General features: G+C 47.4%; 1 protein-coding gene across 1 annotated transcript in view; it reads left to right on the top strand.

Annotated features, from left to right (window-relative positions):
- CDYL2 (chromodomain Y like 2) overlaps nucleotides 1-19,248 on the top strand; it is a gene marked incomplete at its 5' end in the record, with an annotated part of 52,202 nt that overhangs the window by 12,967 nt on the left and 19,987 nt on the right. The gene's annotated exons all lie outside the window — the stretch shown is intronic.

Raw genomic sequence — 19,248 nt, 5'->3', positions numbered from 1 at the left:
ACTTGGTGCAGACTTGAGAACAGGTTGTGGGCACTGAAGTCAACTCAAGTGTCCTTTTAGGGGTGGGAGACAAGCAGCAGCCCCTCCAAGACAAGAAGCACTTGCCAGCTATGATGCATTTCTACGTGACACATTTCGTGACAGTGTTTATTTTAGACAAACTGACGTAAAGCCACCTAGTGCTTGAGCCTGGCTAACATGATGATAAAGAATGGTTATTAAGCCTCTGCTGGGGGTCTGGTGCCTGGCTAAGGATTTACGTGTAGTGTCTCATTAAATGCTGCTAATTCTGTGAAGCAAGTTGTCTTTTCATCCCCAGTTTACAGGTGAGGAAGCGGAGGCTCTTAAGAAGTGAAGGCCCTTGGAGGGTAATAAGGACAGTCAGAATTCTAACCTAGCCTTTTTGGTTTGATTGAAATTTAGGGCCATTAAAACTATTTCCTAAATTGCCTTATCATATGATATCTAAATGATCTTATCAGATCTTAACCTCCCCAAGAGATGTCTGATTTTTCAACTGTGTGCTTGTGTGAAACATTTCATATGAGGACATTTGCGTTTTGATTTTTCTACTCAGTGTAGTATGTAACTGATTCCTTATTGGGTAAATCCTATTTGTCACTTAGAGGCATTGCAATATTTTTTCAAGAGAACATGTAATATTTTACTTATTTCATCATTGCACATTTAAGTTGGTTCTATACTTCATTGGTTTGGCCATCTTTTTAATGAATTATTTCCTTAAAGTAAATTTCCCAATGGGCCTCCCCTGGTGGCGCAGCGGTTGAGCACTGGGCTGCAAGGCTACCCGCAGCCTCTGCAGCACCAGTTCGATCCCCGGCCGCCAGCAAGGGTCCCACATGGCGCACAGACCTCTCCTGCTGCGCCTGCTGCTCCCCTCAGCAGTGTGCTTCGTCAGTCTGCCTTTTCTGCTCCCCGCTCTGTCTCTGGTGGATTCTCTCACCCTCCCGCACTTCTGACTATACCCAGTGCTTGTATAAATAAATAAATAAATCTATTAAAAAAAAAGTAAATTTCCCAAGGCAGGACTATATTGTACGTCCTCACTGACCGTCGTCACTACGTTCTCAGATACTGACTTGAGGTGAAACAACATATATTGAAACCTAGTCCTTGAGTAATGTGTTCCTTCAGGGTCAGCCAGGATTCTTTTTTTTCTCATCAACATTATAATTCAACTACATGGATGAAATGAAGTTATTTGAAGACCTGCTGTATTATTAATTTTGCCACATCCCCCCTGGACCCAGCAAAAAAGGGAAAGACTACAAATATTTAACGATAGCCAGTGAGGTATTCTTTCTTAGTTTCACCATTTTCTTACGAGCCATGTTTGTGTACCGGGAACAAGAGGAATCTCAATATTGCTTCCATTTGTATTTCTTTTCCAACCACTGACATTAAGCTTCTCCAAATGCTCAGTTACTCCCTGGCCTGTCTGCTCCTCTCTTTGAAGTCGGGGAGAATTTATCACCATCGGGAGGAGGTTTGGTGTGACAGAGGAGGACAGAGGGCAATGCAAGGCGTGTTTGTGGGTTGGTGAGGACATGGGTTTGGAACAAGAAGCGATGTGTTCAGGGAAGGTCTCATTCCTGAATTCAGTCGAGATGCTGAAGGCAGGCTGGCCCAGGGGCATCTGGAAGCCCTGAGGTTCAGTGGAAGGACTGGGGCTAAATTCCAGATGAGCTGGCAGAAGAGAAATAGCCTCTCTATCTGCTGTGGAGAAGGGTGGGCTCAAAGGGCCATAGAGGGAACTTCCTCCCAGTGGTCCTTCTTGACTCTGCTCCCACCCTCCTCACACCCACTGTTCTAGGCAGCTAAGCATCTGGACGTCCGCCTGGCAGCCTGCCCCAGACCCCTCTTTTACCTGCACTCCTGGTCTGCTCCCTGCAGAGCTACTGACAAGGATTTGGCAGCCACAGGGAGACCCCTCACTAGCACCCAGGCCTGGGGCTCTACTACCCCTTGCTCCCTTTCAACCAGAACAGTCTGGCTAGCTTTGTTTTATCTCTAAGGGTTCAACCTGTGATTTTGTTCTGGAAGAGGAAGGCAGAAAGTGAGGCTAGCACCGTGTTTGTGAGTACCCCTTCTTAATAAATCTGGTCCCCAGTGGTTGGAGCAGCTCAGTGAGGGACTGGGTGTCTGGTTGCAGGTCACTGGAAGCGCAGGCAGGGATGGGACTTCTGCAGAGGGATTCCTGCAGGGAGGGCTGGGACCCCAACAGCCCCTGGGGCTGGATCATCTCATCAGTGCTCCCACCGGAGCTGGATGGAGCCCAGCCATTTCCTGGTCAAGCTTCTCAGGTACAAAGGCCCTTGTCTCGGTGGGAAATACATCACTTTCCCTCTTAGAAGGGGGATATTGGGCTCATTTCTGCCTGCGCCTTGTCCATTTCTGTCAGGCTGGCTGTTTGAGCTTTGCAGATGTGGTGGCAGCAGCTGGCAGTGGAAAGTAGACCTTGCAGCTGCAGATCTGTTCCAGGCCATGACGTTTATGCCTAGGGGAGGTTGGTGTACCCGACCCTTCAGCTCAGCCCCCTGCCTGTCTCCCTCACCTGTGCCAGGCTACAGCTGACCCTGTGTGCTCAGCTTTGATGCCCCCACTGTCCTCATGAGTCCACTGCTAGCTGCCCAGCCTAGCACCTCCTTGGTCCCCTAGGCCCAGCTCCCTGTCCCCACGTGGCCTCCTGCAATTCTGACTGGGTTCTGGGTCCTGAGTCCCACAGCTAGCACAGGGCCTAGTCTCAGATGGTAGAGGCACGGAGGTCGGCCACCTTGTAGCACTTAGCTGGAAACTTCTGCTGCCACCCCTGGAACCCCACCCACTTCTCATCTGTAGATGTCCCTAAATGTGTTGTCTGCTAATGTCTGTCTTTCTCTTTGTATTTATACTGTAACAATGTATTCCTGCATCGTTTGGAGCAGTTTCAATAGAGAGAAATGTGTTGATAAGGTATTCGTAACTTCAAGTCCCTAAAATTTCCCTTTTGCTCTCCCGTCCTTCCTGACTTTTTAAAGTAACAAAAGTAGCATATATAAGTTTTAAAAATGCAAACAATACATATAGTTTAAACATTTTAAAAAGTCAAGCTTCCCACTTCTTCTTGCCCAAATCCTATTCAGAGGGGTCTGATGTTAATATTATTATGTGTATCTTTCCAGACTGTTCTCTACGCTTATGCAAATTATATGTGTAGGACATACATAATTATAATACATAATTGTAAGTATATAATTTACACATATTTTACATATTTTATACTGTATTTCATATGTAATATATTATATTTGCTCAAATATTTGTTGAAGGAATGATGAACAGCAGTAATCCTGTGTGTGTGTGTATGTGTGTGTACACATACACGAAGCCAATGCGTCACTGAGAAGGTAGCATCTGAGTAAAGACTGAGCTGGTGAGAACACCTTGCTTTGAACATAAGAAATCCAACTGTCAGGCCTGTGGGTCTGCTTCCCCCTTTCAGCTGCCCAGGGTTTTATAGTGTGTGGGGACTTAACTGTCCTCTCTCTGATGGACGTTTAACAGCTTCCAGAGACATACACTTATGCCAACCTTGGCTGGTGCCAGTTTTTGTCATGCATTTCCAAGCTCTGTTGTTTTAATTTGGTTTACAGTTTTCAAAGGAGGGTGAGCATTTTCTCATGTCCATGGCTGTGTTGCTTTTCCTGAGAGTGGCCCAAGCACACTCCTCTGCTGGCCCCCAGGAGGGAGGGAGGACAAGGCATTTGGCCACATTGCATCAGGCCAGTTAGCTTCTCAGAACCAAATTCTTCATTCATAAAATGCAGATATAATCATGCCTCATGGGGACAGGGTGAAGAGTAAGTGAATTCATTCATGAAGTCCTTAGACTGTTGCTTGGCATCTGGTAGACATTTGACAAATATTAGCATTGTTAGTTCAGTCCTGTAGCCATTTTTCTAACTGGGTCTGTTTGTTTTCTAGATCTCTCCTTCGTGTGCATATTAATCCCTCATTTAATACATGTTATGATACTGATCATGATGACTTCTCACCCAGCACTCACCATATAACTACTGTTACAGGAACTATTCAGGCAAATTATTGCAAGACCTCATTCCACAATGGAGAGACACGGAGGGAGCTAGAGCCAGGGCACCCAAGGCAACTTGGGGAGTCAGGAGAGGGCTTCTTGGAGGAGGTGACACACCAGCTGACTCTGATAGAGCTGAAATGAGTGAAGAAAAAGGTGGAAATGATGGGAGGTGATGGCACCACGTACAGAGGCAGAATGCCAAGGCTCAGCATCTGGACACATGATCCCACACCACAGAGACCGTGCAGCCCAGCCAACCAGATCCCCCTGCAGGGGATGCTGAAGACAGGGCAGCCAGCACTGGCTTCATGCCAGGTAGATGGAGAGTAGGGGCTGTACAAAGGCCTTCCTCAGCTCTTTCAGAAAGAATCCCCAAACCCTTCCTACTTTAGGCACCATCTACCTGGCATAAAGCCAGTGCTGGCAGCCCTGCGAGGGCCTTGGCCCCTACTCTCCAGGCCTGCAGAGTCAGCCCCTTCAAGCTGCCTTGTACCCCTGCCCCATACTCATCTCCCTGAATTCTTTGTGTCACTTTCCTCTCCCTACACCCTTCTCCTCCTCTGCTGGCCCTCCTCTGAGTCCTTAATCTCTGCTGGTCCTTCCTGCCTTGTTCACACAGCAGTTTTCCACAGAAATCATCCCTGACTCCCTGTGTGGGTCAGCTTCTGTTTGAGTTTGCACACGGAATCCTGCTTTTCCCTATAGCACCACCCTTGGTCTGTTATGGCCACAGACTGAGAGAGAGAGTGGGGGTTTGCTTCCTTCCCACAGCAGGGAAATAAGCATCACCATAAAGTGAGTCACAGGGATTTGGTTTCTCCATGCATATAAAAGTTAGGTTTACTGTCCCCTATAGTCTGTTGAGTTACTTGATGAGTGAGTACTGGTTAACATCTATATAACAAGGGATGAAGATGTACACTGTGCAAAATGTTCTTAAAAACAAGCAGATCCAGGGCCTCCCCTGGTGGTGCAGGCGGTTGAGCACCTCACTGTGAAGCTGTCTTCAGCCTCTGCAGCACCAGTTCAATCCTGGCCAGCCAGGGAGAAACCCACAAGGCACGGCAGACCTCTCCTGGCTCACCCGCTGCTCCCCTCAGCAGTATATTTTGTCAGTCTGCCTGTTCTGTTCCCTGCTCTGTGTCTGGTGAGTCCTCTTACCCTCCCGCACATTTGGCCTGTACCTCGGTTCTTATATAAATAAATAAATAAAATCTAAAAAAAAAAAAAAAAAAAACAACACAAACAGATCCATTAGAAAAATGACCAGAGGTTTGAAGAGGCGCAATGGCATGATGTCTAAAAAAACAATACACATACCTTAATTTAAAAACACTTCTGCTTAAAAAAAATTGCTAACCATCATCTGAGCTGTCAGTGAGTTGTGATCTTTTTGTAGGGGGAGGATCTTGTGAAAAACGCAGTATCTGCGAGCACTGTTAAGTGAGGTGTGTCTGTAGTTAGATAATCTCTGCCTCCCTCATTAGATTGAAAGCTTTATGAGGGAAGGACGGTTTCTACTTTGCTTGCAGTTCTGTCTTTGATCCCAAACAATGCTGGGCAAGTAGTACGTGCTTAATAAATAGCTTCTGGGCTTCCCTGGTGGCGCAAGGGTTTAAGACACAACCTGTGAAGCTGTCCGTAGCCTCTGCAGCACGAGTTCGATCCCCGGCCGGCCAGGGAGCAACCCACATGGCACAGTAAGACTTCTCCTGACTCGCCCGCTGCTCCCCTCAGCAGTGTATTTCAGTCAGTCTGCCTGTTCTGTTCCCCACTCTGTCTCTGGTGAATCCTCTCATCCTCCACACTTCTGGCCTCTACCCCAGCTCTTGTTTAAAAAAAAAAAAAACAAAAGAAAGAAATAGCTGCTGAATAAGGGAGTGAGGAAGTGGTTGGTTGGATGGATGCATGGATGATGAATAGAAGGATGATGGATAAATGATAGATGGATCCTCTCCTGCCCATTAATCCTTGTGTCTGTCAAATCTTCCCATTATTTGGGTATCAGCCTCCACCTCATGTTGTCTTGTATTCTCACTTTGCTCCCTGCTCCCAGTTACATGTCATAGAACTGATGTTCTGTTGGGGCTCTTAACAGCAACTAAAGGATTCCCTTCCGTTTGTCTCGTCTGATGATTGTTTTCACCATCTGCTGCGACAGCCTGCCTTGCTGTGCTTCTTCCTTAATATTCACTCGGTCTCACCAGCTCTTAATTAAGCGCTCAGGCCCCATCACCCTCCACCGCCCGCCCCATCACCATCGAGAGCAGAGTCTGTCCTTTCTTCAGGGCACATTCATTTGGGTGGCATTTTTCATCCGTGGCTACAGAAGAGGAAATGCAGTGGCTTTTTGAATGGAAGTCGCAGTGACAGGAAGGCTAATAAGATGCATGTTTTTAACTTGCTGCAAACTTTGGAGACAGCATGGTCAGACAGAGAAGGAGAGTGTTCTGGACTGTTGCTGCAACTCTCTTTTATTAAGATTTGTAGAAAACATGTGATGCTCCCTCAAACATCATCCATAAACTGCAGGTGTGATTTCTTCAGCAAACAGTATTCTCCATGAGCCTGGTATCATGTAGCTAGAACTGAGTCACAAGGTCCCTAATTCTGGGACTATAATGATAAATAAGACAAGCTGCACAGTTTAGGGAAGAAAATGAATTGCCGGTTTCTGTACCACACCCAAGCAGCCACCTTTGACCTCTCGGCCCTTGCTGTGAACCACACCTGGTCTCAGCACCAGGTAGTGACTTGGCAAATCCACGAGGGCAGTTATATTGCACTCCGCATTTTACAAATAAGGAAACTGAGGCACTGGGAAGTGAAAGAACTTGCCATGGGTCTATTGGGAGGTTCTGGCTGTCTCAGATTTCAGATCTGTTTGGTCTGGCTCCAAACCCAAATCCTTCACGCTGCTGTGAGGCTACTAAAGTGTGGGGTCACCACAGAGAGCAAGGAGAGCTACCTCATAGTTGAAAACCTCTTTCCCCCGCAGTAGTGGCAGGAAGGCCACAGTACAGGATCTCTATGATCTGAGCAGACGGGTGAAGGAGGAGAGTCCTGGAGTCCTCGGTGGCTCTTTCAGGCTTTCATTGAGTTTACCAGGTACACAGCAGGCAGGGGTGCCAGGGGGCTGGGAGTCTTCACTCTTTTTTGGGCTCTATGGCGTTCTCTTGTGGGATCCCCACTGTCTCTGCTTCTCTGCTGGTGCTGTTCTTTCTCTCTTCTGGTTGTTCTCGTCCTGCTTTCTTATTTCTTCTGGTCTGGTCCACTCCATGCCACCACCCTTATAAGCCCCGTCTCAGCCCGGGTGTATCCCACCTACGTATGCCCACACCTTACTCCAGGTGCCCGCCATCAGGCATGCATTCAGGACCGCAGGGATCCATCATCAGTCCTAATGGCGGGAGGGCAGAAAAGCCTGACAATCATTTACCCTACACCCCCTTTAGCCCTTCGAGGTCCTATTTTTTCCCAGCAATTCAGTTAAAGAGCTGTTGACTTCATGCCCACTGTGTGCTGGGTTTGGCCATGCAGAGCTGACCAGTCTTGCCTTCCAGAGAATGCAAAGCCAATTAAGACAAACTAAATAAGGGGTCAGATGGCCAAATGACCAAATGCAAAGTGGAGTTGGGAGGGACCCTGGGGGTGGCATTCCCAAGCGCTCAGGGAGAAAGTGACAGCTCCTGGAAGAGAAGCCTCCTGAGTGGCCCTGGGGACTCTATGTGGAGGTGGACCGAAGGGCGCCCCTGGCGAGGGCACGGCGGAAACGATGACCCAGAAGCAGAACAGCACAGGCATTCCAGAGAGCCTCATCCAGCCTGAAAATGAGGGTGTTTCAACAACAGGAGGTTGTAGGGTTCGGGTTGGAAAATAGGATGAAGCCAGAAGGAAGAGTGTGAGCTGAGGAGCGGTAAGAAAAGATGAGAATTTAAGTCAGAAACCTCTGGGGCATCTTGTGGCACGTTCCTGGGTTTGAGGTCTGCTTGGCCTTGAGAGGTTTTAATGCGGGGGATGTGATCTGACCTCTTGAGGAAGTGCCTCCTCGTCGGGCTAGGTTGTGTCTTGAACTTGTGCTTTGCTCTGCTGTTTACAATGCGGGAGACACCTGACAAGGAACACCCTGAGGTGTGGGATCACCACTGCCAGCAATTCTAAGTAATCTTGAGGTCTTGAAGCCTAAACTTCTTCTTCTTAGGTCTTGAAGCCTAAACCTGTTCCTCGAAACAGATAGCATGTGGGTTTCATCAGGAAGCATAATTATCTTAGCTCAAGTCGCTAAGTAAGGGTGTGTGTGTGTGTGTGTGTGTGTGTGTGTGTGTGTGTGTGTTAAATTTGGTAACCTACCTGTGAACTTGAATTCAGCCTGAGACACTTAGGGGCTGGGCAGTGATTAGCCTGAAATAACAGAACAAGTGTCAAGTTCAGGTGCATGTTGCACTGGAGGGCTTCTGACTTCAACCCTGGCTCCTGCCTCACCCGCTTCACCTGTGAAGACTCTGAGCACCCAACCCCGCTGTCCTAGAGAGAAGCTGCTGGCAGAAGGCAGCACGTGGGTCCTCCTGGGCTGGGGCAGGAAACAGCCCTGACACGTCAACTCTGCACCCTGGGGCTTCCCCGCTCAGTGGCTACTCAGAACCCTCTGGGACTCTTCAGGGATCTTTGGTGAGTCAACCACAGGCTTCATACACTCCCCAAGCACAAGGACTATCACTTTCTCTTCTGAGAACTGCAGCTGGAAAACCCTGCCTCACTGTCTGCAAAGTGGCGGCACTGCCCCTCTGTGGGACTGACAAGTCTGCTCTTTAAGCCTTCCCCACCCAGCCCTCCGCCACGGTTTGCAGCTGAAGATGCTCCATTGTGAATTACCCTTGGGTTGGTCCCAGCCTTCCCTTCTCTCTAGATCCTGTCTGTTTCCCAAGACAGTGTTGGCTACAATGGCGGGGTTTGGGGGAGTGGGGGCAGAGGAAGAAGGACAGGAGGGAGAAGCCAGCACTTGCTTCTCTCTCCAGGGCCAGAGGCAGGTGCGTCACTACCCTCTCCTCGCCCTGCTTTCTGCCTTCTCCCTCCACTGCTTCTGCTCAGGAGGTAGGTTCTCCATTATAAGTGTAGCACTCATTCATCTTTCCACTCACTCACTTCCCCAGCAATGGCTGAACCCCTTCTCTGTGCTGGGCTGCCCTGGGTCTGAAGTTCCCGGAATGACTTACCACGGTTCCTGACTTTCAGAATCAGTCTGAGGGTGAGAAGGGAGACTGGTCTGAACAGTTGTGTGGATCCCCCAGATCTGCAAGCAAATTACCCTGCAGCGTGATCACCTGCACCGCCCAGTGTGGCCCCTCCAGCCACTTGTGGTTGGAACTAGATGTCAGTTAAAATTCAACAAAGTTTCAATAGCCACACATGGTGACTGGCTGCTGGGCTGGGCAGTGCAGATGAAGAGCATGTCCGCCATCCGGGACATTTTGGACGATGCTGAATCTGCTGATAAGCCTGGTGGGCAGGATCCACATCTGTCTCCGCCCATCACTGGATCCCAGGTGCCAGGCGTATTGCAGACGTGCTCGATTACGTGATGAGCGATTGGAGGAGGGTGCGGTAAAGGCTGCCAACAAAAGGACATATTAACAGCCACAAGAAGAGGTGCGGACTGCTCTGGAAGAATTCCCAGAGCAGGCAACAGCAGGGCTGCTTGAAGAGGATGAGGACTCCTCTGCCAGGTGGCAAAGGGAAGGAGAGAATGATTCTGATCTCACACACATCTCCCTTTTATAGCCTGATGGCTCAAGTCACAGAAGGTGTTACTGCTTTCTCCACCAGGGGAGGGAAAGTCATTGCGCCCACAGTGTATTCTCCTCCCCGGCTTCTTGGCGTGTTTAAGAGGTGAGACCCTACAGCTGTCGGGAGGCAGGAGGGCCAGGTGTGAAATAGGTACCAGTTAGTCATCAGGTGCAAGATCCACCTGATTGCAGAAAACAGCCCTTTCCGCACACACGACTAACACAAAGGTTTGGAAGTGTGGCTGACACACTGAGAAATGAATGAGTATGCATCCCGGCCTCTGGAGTGTTCCTTGTAAGGCGGCCTCCCCACTTGTTTGTTTATTCATTCACTTGATGAATGCTTTGCTGAGCAGTTGCTGTCTTCTAGACCCCGAGCTCTGTCCCATGGACACAAAGGTGAATGACTCAGTTATTAAATCCCAAAGGGTCCACAGTCTTGGGGGGGGCATCAGAAGAGGTGCAGGTGTACAGAGGATGCTATCGCAGCCCGATGAGCTCAGCACCACGTGCCAACGGAACCGCTAGTACTGTTGAATTTTCTCTCCTGCTTTGTTCAGCAGAAACTGCGCTCTGAGGAAGAAAAGCAGGACAACCCTCCAAGCTGACACCATTGGGAAGGCCAAGTCCACCGTTAGGTTTAGGAGTCTTGATGCTTGGCTTCAAGTTTGAGGTCCTAACCTGGAAGACTGTCTTGCAGGGTTGTTAAGTAGACCAAGTGAGGAAAGCTACCTGAGCCACATAGTAAGTGCTCAATAAAAGATGGCCACTGTACTATGGTGAGCAGTTGAGTAAAAGGACTTCGAGGACGAGGCTGTCCCCACCCTGGAAGTCTCTGTTCTGGGTTGTTCTGGGGCAGGCGCAGACCAGCTGCCCCCTAACATCATTGAGCTGCCCTGGTTCTAAGAATGGCCCAGTGTCAGTGTGGAGTCAGCGTGGATCCTGCCTCCCTCACTTGGGATGGATAGCATGCTTTGGTGATCTGTCTAAACTTTTCCTTCCTTCCTCTCCATCCAGAGGAAGCTCGTGCCCTTCTGAGGTTTGATGTGATCATAGTGGAGAACTTGGGTACTGCCTCTGAGCCCTACTGGAGCGGCAGTGGCTGTGTAGCTGAAAAGAGGTGCTGCATGGTAGACGTGGCCTGGGCTCCATTCCTCATCTTTCCAGTCTTCATGGCCTCCCCAATTCTCTACTCTCCACCCTCTCAGAAAGTTCTTTGCTCACTTTCCTCACATGGCTTCATTTCCTCACATAACTCCCTAATTCTTGAAACTCTTGGAATTTTTCTGCCATTTCTTTGTTGATCAGGCGGTGTTCTTCCTCTGCTGGCTGAGGGGTGCCTTGTTCTGTCCAAGCGTCTCTCCTTAGAGAACCTGCCACATACCTGGGTTCTTTCATCCTGTTGTCCAGTCTGATCGTCTCCATCTTTTAATATATAAGTTTAATCTGCTCACAGGTCATTGTGATTATTAATCAATTATGATAGCTTCTCCTATTTATCTTCTTTTTTAAAAGATTTTTATTTATTTATTTATGCAAGCACTGGGTATAGTCAAAAGCGCGGGAGGGTGAGAGAATTCACCAGAGCCAGAGTGGGGAGCAGAACAGATAGACTGATGAAATACACTGCTGAGGGGAGCAGCGGGTGGCAGGAGAGGTCTGTCGCGCCATGTGGGACCCTCACCAGCGGCTGGGGATTGAACCGGTGCTGCAGAGGCTGCGGGCAACTTTGCAGCCCACTGCTGAGCCGCTGCACCACCAGGGAGGCCCTCTCCTTTTTATCTTGTATTTTCTGTTGATTATTCTGTTTCTGTGTTCCCTCTTCTGTCAGTGTCCTCACTTTTTTGTGCTTTTATATTGAACTGATACATTTTATTTTATATAATGTATTATATTATATTACATTATATTTTAACACAGGCTCAGTCTAGAATCTTGTTATACCTCTGGCATCCCTCTTTAATCTCCTTTAATCTTGAACAGCTCCTCAGTCTTCTGTTGTCTTTAATGATGCTGACATTTTTGAAGAATACAAGCTAGTTATCTTATTAAGTGTTCAGCAATTTAGGCTTGTCTGATGCTCTCTCAAGACTAGAAACAGCCTCGTGTCTCCACTTAAATATTTGCTACAATGCTGATTCTTCTCCCTCATCCACTCACCTTCCCTCTTTCCATCTACTCATCCACCATCTGTTATAAGCATGGACTTGAATGTTCTTATTTGATGCAGTGGTTTATAATCGATTCCTCTCCTTCTTTATATTTGTATTGTTCCAGGGGGAACCCCCTCAAGTGGCCTCCTATGTCCTTTTCACATACTTGATTATTTTTTTGATCACTTCCTTAATTCAAGGTACAATAAGATTTTCCAGCCCAATTTGGACCCTGCCTGTCCCAGTCCTGGAAGCAGCCATTTCTCTAAGGCATTTGGTTTCTTTAGGGTTTAGAAGCTGGGACCTGCGGTATTAATGTCATCCTTGCTATAAGAGTTTCCTTTTTTAAAATCCTTTCAGGTGACAGAGCTAGGAAATACTGGCAATTTTCAAAATCATGAGTTTGTGTAGACACCTCCAACTCCCATTCTAACCCCAAGGCTGTCTTCCCTGCTTTTCCCATCCCATAATTGAATATGCCTTCTTCCTTAGAGAGAGCCCTGGCTCTGTACAAGATCACATGTTTATGTACTCATTTTTTTCTACTCTACACTGCTCATAAAGTCATTTTGGAATTGTTCCACCTTTACCATTATGAAAGACAAAGCCAATGAAAAAACTTCAAGATTTACTTGAGGGTATATAGTTGTAATTATTGCACCCAAATGTGATTGGCACTGTCTCCCTTCAGGGAGGTTATCACTTGAAATATGACTAGATTCTTTTCTTTCTATTTGAATCCAGTTAATTCCCCCATCCTTTTTGATTTTTACTTTATTTCTTAACATGTAATGTGCTTCAAAAGATTAAAATAAAAGGATATACTCAATTCTCCCTTCTTTCTTACACTAGAAGTTGAATACTTTTGCAGCTTGCCTCTCTTCTTTTGAAGATATAATTTGGAATTTACTCAATATTAGTTGTTAGCTCATTGATAATTCTCATTATTTTTATACAGCTGTATAGTATTCCATCACTTGTGGATCCACCATTGTTTATTTCCCCAGTGGATGCATGAACTTTAGGTAGTTTCCAATTCTTCGCATTAGCAAATAATGGTGTAAAGCATAATCTTATGCTTGTATTTTCATACTATTAGAGTATATTTTCATGTTACATTTCTAAAAGTGGAATCATTGGATTTGAGAATCAGTGCATATACAGTTTTGTCAGATATTGCTAAATCTCCTTCCATAGAAGTTGGACCATTTTGCATTCTGCCTACAATTAAAAGAAGGACCAACCCATCACATCTAATCTAGCAGAGGATAGTGTCAAGATTTTGAACTTTTGCCAAGCTCTGGTGGGTAATAAATGCTATCTCAATATAGCTTTAATTTTCATTTCTGTTATTATGAGTTTTAATTTGAATTATTGAAAATGAAATATTTTCTTATATGTTAGGGCCATTTTTATGTATTATTTGTGGATGTCTGCCTACATCTTCCGTCTATTTTTTCCTAGACGAATTTTGGTCTTTTTTTTCCATGTTTAAGATTCTTTATGGGGCCTCCCTGGTGGTGCAAGGGGTTAAGATGCAACCTTCGAGGCTATCGGCAGCCACTGCGGCATGAGTTCGATCCCGGGCCAGGGAGCTACCCACATGGTGCAGCAGACCTCTCCTGATTCTCCCGCTGCTTCCCTCAGTAGTTTGTTTCAGTGTTTCTGCCTGTTCTGCTCCCCACGCTTTCTCTGGTGGATCCTCTCACCCCTCACACCTCTGGCCTATACACCAGTTCTTGTATGCATAAATAAATCTTTAAAAAAAAGATTCTTTACAATTTGGGAGTCTTAGTGTTTTATCTGTTACATGCAAATAATCTCTCCCTATTTGTCATTTGCTTTTTATTTATTTATTTATTTATTTTTTTTTTTTATAGAGGCATGTTTTATTTATTTATTTGTTTGTTTGTTTGTTTGTTTTGTTTATACAAGCACTGGGTACAGTCAGAAGCGCAGGAGGGTGAGAGAATTCACCAGAGCCAGAGCGGGGAGCAGAGCAGGCAGAAGGACCAAAGTACACTGCTGAGGGAAGCAGCGGGCGGCAGGAGAGGTCTGCGCGCCATGCGGGACCCTCCTGTGGTGGCCGGGGAGCAGCCGGGGATCGAACCAGCGCCGCAGAGGCCACGGCGGGCAGCTTCGCAGCCCAGCGCTCAACCGCTGCGCCACCGGGGAGGCCCTGTCATTTGCTTTTTAATCAACTCTTTACCTCCATCCCCCATCTTTGTTTTTTCTCTCTCTGCTTTTGTTTGCGGATTTCTTGCTTATTTTGAATGAATTTATTTTTTAACTTCTATCCCCTGAACATTTAAACATTTCTGTATTAAAATCTCCTTGTCAGATTTTCTCCAGTGTTCCTTTTCTTTTATTTGAAGTAATGCATGTCACAAGTCTGGATTTTGGTGGCTGGATTGCTAAGCATTGTCTTTTGGAATGTTGGTGCATAGCTCATTTCATATGGGAAATTTTTGTTCTGTGTTTCTCTGCTTTCTCTAATAATTGTGCAATTGCCTCCCCCTGGCCCAGGGGCCCCAGGGAACTCAGATGGGGCAGCATTTGTTTTTGTTGTTGTTGTTCTGCCTTCATGGGAGAGACCTCAGACCATCTTCAGGTGTCAAGCCCTAGGCCTGGGTCCTCTCTGCCATCTTGCCCCGGAGCCTTGGTCTCTGCTGCTCCCCACTCTGCTTCCTGCGCACTTGCTGCTTATTGCCAATGTTCTGCCTCTCACACAGATGGTTATCTTGTTTGTGAGCCAGTATTTTATCTGTCACTTCTGCGTGTTTGGAGCAGAGGGGCTATGTCAGAGCATGATGGGGCCTCCTTAACAGGAAATACTCCTTTGTATTCTGAAGGAAAGCTTGGGAGAAGGCTTAGGGCAAATAGAAGGAAGGAAACTAGCATGTTGGGGGTTTCCTATGCCCCAGGAACGCAGCATGCATTATTTTCTCTTAGATGCAGTGATCGTGCTAGGCAGAAATGGTGCCTCCCATCCAGCATGTGGGAGTGGGGCACAGACTGGGGTGTGAGCCGCCCAGTCTTACAGTCAGCAGAGGCAGGCCTGTGGGTTCTGAGCGCCAGCCTATCACTGGGTTTCACTCGGAACTTGGGCTCAGCAGAGCCTTCGACCTTTCTGGGCCTGTGACACCCTTGTCTGGGTGGAGGTGTGTGTGAACCAGGGTAGGAGAGGCTTGGCTGTGAGAATTCTCTAGTTCATCCCTCTTCTTTGGGCTAACATGGCATTCCTCAGCTATCATGTAGGTAGTGCCTAGGATGAACTGGACACTTTGCTAATCCCATGTCAGTTCTTTTATTGAATGAGCTCAAAACAGCCCTGCAAAGCAGATACTATGACCCCCTCCTGGAAACAAGGAGACTCTTAGGAGCACATGTGGCTTTCTAGCTTCTCTCTATTGGCAAATGCAGGGCTGGGATTTCCACATGGACTGGATTCAGAAGCCCGAAACTTCTACCTTTGTGGCACATTCCATTTCTAAGGTGCCTTCCCGCCAGCCTGCTGCGTAGTCTCTGGAGGCACTGTGTGTCCCAGATGGGAGAAGCCTCAGGGCAAGTGGGCCTGAAGGTAGCGCCGAGGGGCTCTGGGGGTGGCTTTCTGAGACTCCAAGTCCTGATAGAGAAGCAACAGGTCTTTTTCCTCAGATGGCTTAATGGTTATCAGATCAGATAGTCCCTTCGGGGGGCCGCCTCGCTCTGTGCTCCAGCAGGAAAGACCACAGGCTTTGAGGCCACTGTTCTTTCTCATGTGGTTTTTCCATCTATGATTATTTTAGGTGTGAGTTTACTGTCTAGCTCGCCCCTGCAGCAAGTCAGCGAGGGCAGGTCGGATCTCCATCCTCTGCTATGATACTGACTGTAGGAAATCATCAATAGCTTTGGAATGAATGAAGCGAGAAACAGCAGGCATCATGGTGCCAGCAAACATTTCGCTTTTTTCTTATCTGTAAAATGGACTCACCGTGGCAGTTTCCTGGGGCTGTTGAGAAATTTAGAGACAACACACAGAGCTGCTCAGAACAGGTAACCCACATATGTCCTCCTCCTTAATATAAAAGTTAATTAGCATCCTGACTCGGTTGGGGGCCAGAAGGATTTTCTTGAAACCTGCAGTCCTGAAAGCATTGATGTGCCCAAGTATGAGCTTCTGACTCCCCACCCGGCGTGAGCCCATGTCCCCAAGCCCACAAGCACCAACCTCTGCCCGCCAGGCTGCAGCACGGATCTGCCGGGCCAGAAAACGTGGCCAGCTCCAATTAGGAAGCCTTTCTGAGAAGCTAAAGGTTTTGAGGTTAACCCTGAAGAAACAGCTCCCTTTACATGAGCCTTTTAATTAAATGCTCACGTTTACTTCCCGGAGCTCACTGAATCATTTTACCTGCATCTTGGTGTTTGGCAAAGGCCAGTGCTCTGGCTAATGGAAAAGTACAAGATGAGGAGGCTTTGAAGAAGCCCTTGACCAACCTGGGCACTGCTGCTTATGTACCCCTTTGCAGCGCTGGGCTGCTGGCGAGGACCTGGCAACACAGAGGTGGGGACCCATAAGTCATTTTTTGGTCCCTGCCTTTGGGCGGGTTCTTGCGATTCCAAGACTCTAATGTTTAAGAACTCCAGTCGGCCCTGAGGTGGACGCAGAGCTCCAGGGGTGGAGGAACAGTTCCCATGGACTTCTAGGTGCATAGGTCCAGGTGCCCTGGGTTGTGATGAGGAAGGGGCCCTGCCCCCCAGAGCCTGTTGCCAGAGTCGCCAGGCAGTGATACTGGGCCACTTTTGTGCAAAGCTGGGCTGTAAGGATTGTAAAACAAGCAGGAGCCACCGTTTATTATTCCTTCCTGATCCCAGGCTCCTGCGCACGTCTCACCTCCTTTGATCCTTGTCAGCTGCTCCCCGAGGATCAGCACGTGGAGTGTGCTTTCTCAGGGAAAGAGGGGCAGGTGGGCTGTCACAGCCTATGCCCCAGCAGATATGGCGACACTCAAGCAAGATTTTCAGAACTTCATCAGTATGTGGGCATTGGGCCCTGTGATGGACAAATCCCCAGGTGGGTGTGGACCCTGGGGTGGCTGAAATTCTGACAGCAGCAAGACATGGGCTCCGCAGGCTATGCTCCAGGTTATAATGTGCACGTTCTGGTGTAAGACCCACCCAAAATCTCAGGCCTGCTGGTGCTTCACAGTCACCTGGGAAGGTTGGGAAGGTTTTTGTTTTTGTTTTTGTTTTTGTTTTTGTTTTTAACAATTTCCTTCTAAAATATATTCCTTTAAAATATGTTTTAAACACATATTTGATGTGTGTTTAAGATGTACAGGAGAATTGGGCCTCCCTGGTGCTGCAAGGGGTTAAGACACAGCACTGTGAAGCTATCCGCAGTCTCTGCAGCACGAGTTCGATCTCCAGCCAGCCTGGGAGGTGACCCACATGGCACAGCAGACCTCTCTTGACTTACCTGCTGCTCCCCTCAGCAATAGATTTCAGTAGATCTGCCTGTTCCGTTCCCTACTCTCTCTGGTGAATCCTCTCACCCCCCACACCTCTGGCCTATACCCCAGTTCTTGTATGCATAAATAAATAAATCTTTAAAAAAAAGAAAGATGTACAGGAAAATCAGGAAGATGATACAGAGGTTTCCAGTATGCCCCCCGACTGAGCTTCTGGTCCCATGCCAGTGTTAGTACAGTATCTGGGCCTGGGCCTGTACTGATATGTTGTCCATACTTTATTTGGGTTTCTTTAGTTTTTGCCTAATATCTCTTCTTTGATGGCAGGTTGCATTTAGTCATCATGTCTCCTTAGGGTCCTCCTGACAGTGAGTTTCTCAGACTTTCCTGGTTTTGACGATCTTGACAGTTTTGAGGTGCACAGGTTAGGTATTGTATGGAATATTGCCCACCCCCCACATTTCTGGCCTGTACCCCAGTTCTTGTATGCATGAATAAATAAGTCTTAAAAAATGTTCCTCTATTGGGATTTGTTTGATGCTTCTCTCCTGATTATACTAGGATTGGGTTTTCAAGAAGACTCCAGAGATAAGGTGCCATCCACCTCCCCTCAGATCAAGGGTGCAAGGTGTCACTGTCGCTCATCACTGATGTTCGAGTGTCTTGATTGCGTGGATGAGGGATATTCCTGGGTATTAGTGCCACCTCCTTGAGGGCAGAATTTCTATATGGTATTTGGAATTATTATGAAATTTTTTTCTTCTCTCCCATCTATTTATTCAATCATTTATATGTCAGTATGGACTGAGGGCTATTTATTTTATACTTGTTGTTGCAATGCAATTCTACTTTATTTTTGTTGCTTAAATTGGTCCATCCCTGGCCACACTTGGCTCCTGTGCCCTCTGACATGCCCTGCCATTGTGAAGGTTAAGTACTTCCTTCCTTTCAACCACTACTAGCTTATCTTGTATACTTCCTGCCCAGTCCTTGAATCAGCCATTTATCCAGGGAACCTGCTTCCTTAGGTCGAGAAGGGTCTCAGAAACCAAGCTCTGGGCTATAGGTAGGCTCGTTGCTACTGGGATGTCATTGGTTCTGGGCCTTCTCAACTGACTGAGCCAGGAAATACACGTGTGAACACAGCCCATGTGCACAGTAAATACTTCTGTATGTGTCCCTCTGTGTCTATACTGAGCCACACCTGAGTTCATGCTGATGTCTTACCTCTTATCACATGGAGTGTTGTCACCTGCTGTCCTTGCTTAGAAGTTCCCACTCCAGCAGTGAGAACCTAGACCCTCCCCTCTGCCATTCTGCGACTTAAGTGTTCGGTGACAGCCTGCATGTCCGGCAGCATCAGAATTGCTAACTCCAGGGCAATAGCTTCAGCAGCTGGAACACAGAGCTTCCCTACCAGTGACTTTGCCTTTCATTTTAGAGAGTCTGCTCATTCCTAGGGTGACTGAGGTCAGTAACTTTCCGCATCCGCTTCAGTTAGGTGGTTTTATACACGTGTGGTAAAGGTAAATTCTCTTCTCACATTCTGTATTCCACCCCATCTTTTTCCAATCTAACTAATTTGTATGCTTTAAGGTTCACTGTGCTGTACAGTTCTTTGGGTTTTGACAAATGGTAGCTGTGTTGTCCTCACCTGTGGTGCAGTATACAGAATAGTTTCACTGCTCTGAGAAATCCCCCATACTTCACCTGTTCAAACCCCATCCTGTTCTCTCTGAACCCCTGGCAACCACTGATCTTTTTAT

The sequence above is a fragment of the Talpa europaea genome (genome assembly GCF_964194135.1).
Source record: "Talpa europaea genome assembly, chromosome: 16".
Lineage (NCBI taxonomy): Eukaryota > Metazoa > Chordata > Mammalia > Eulipotyphla > Talpidae > Talpa > Talpa europaea.
Note: the sequence above shows the minus strand (reverse complement) of the source record. Positions and strands in the feature narration are given on the sequence as shown.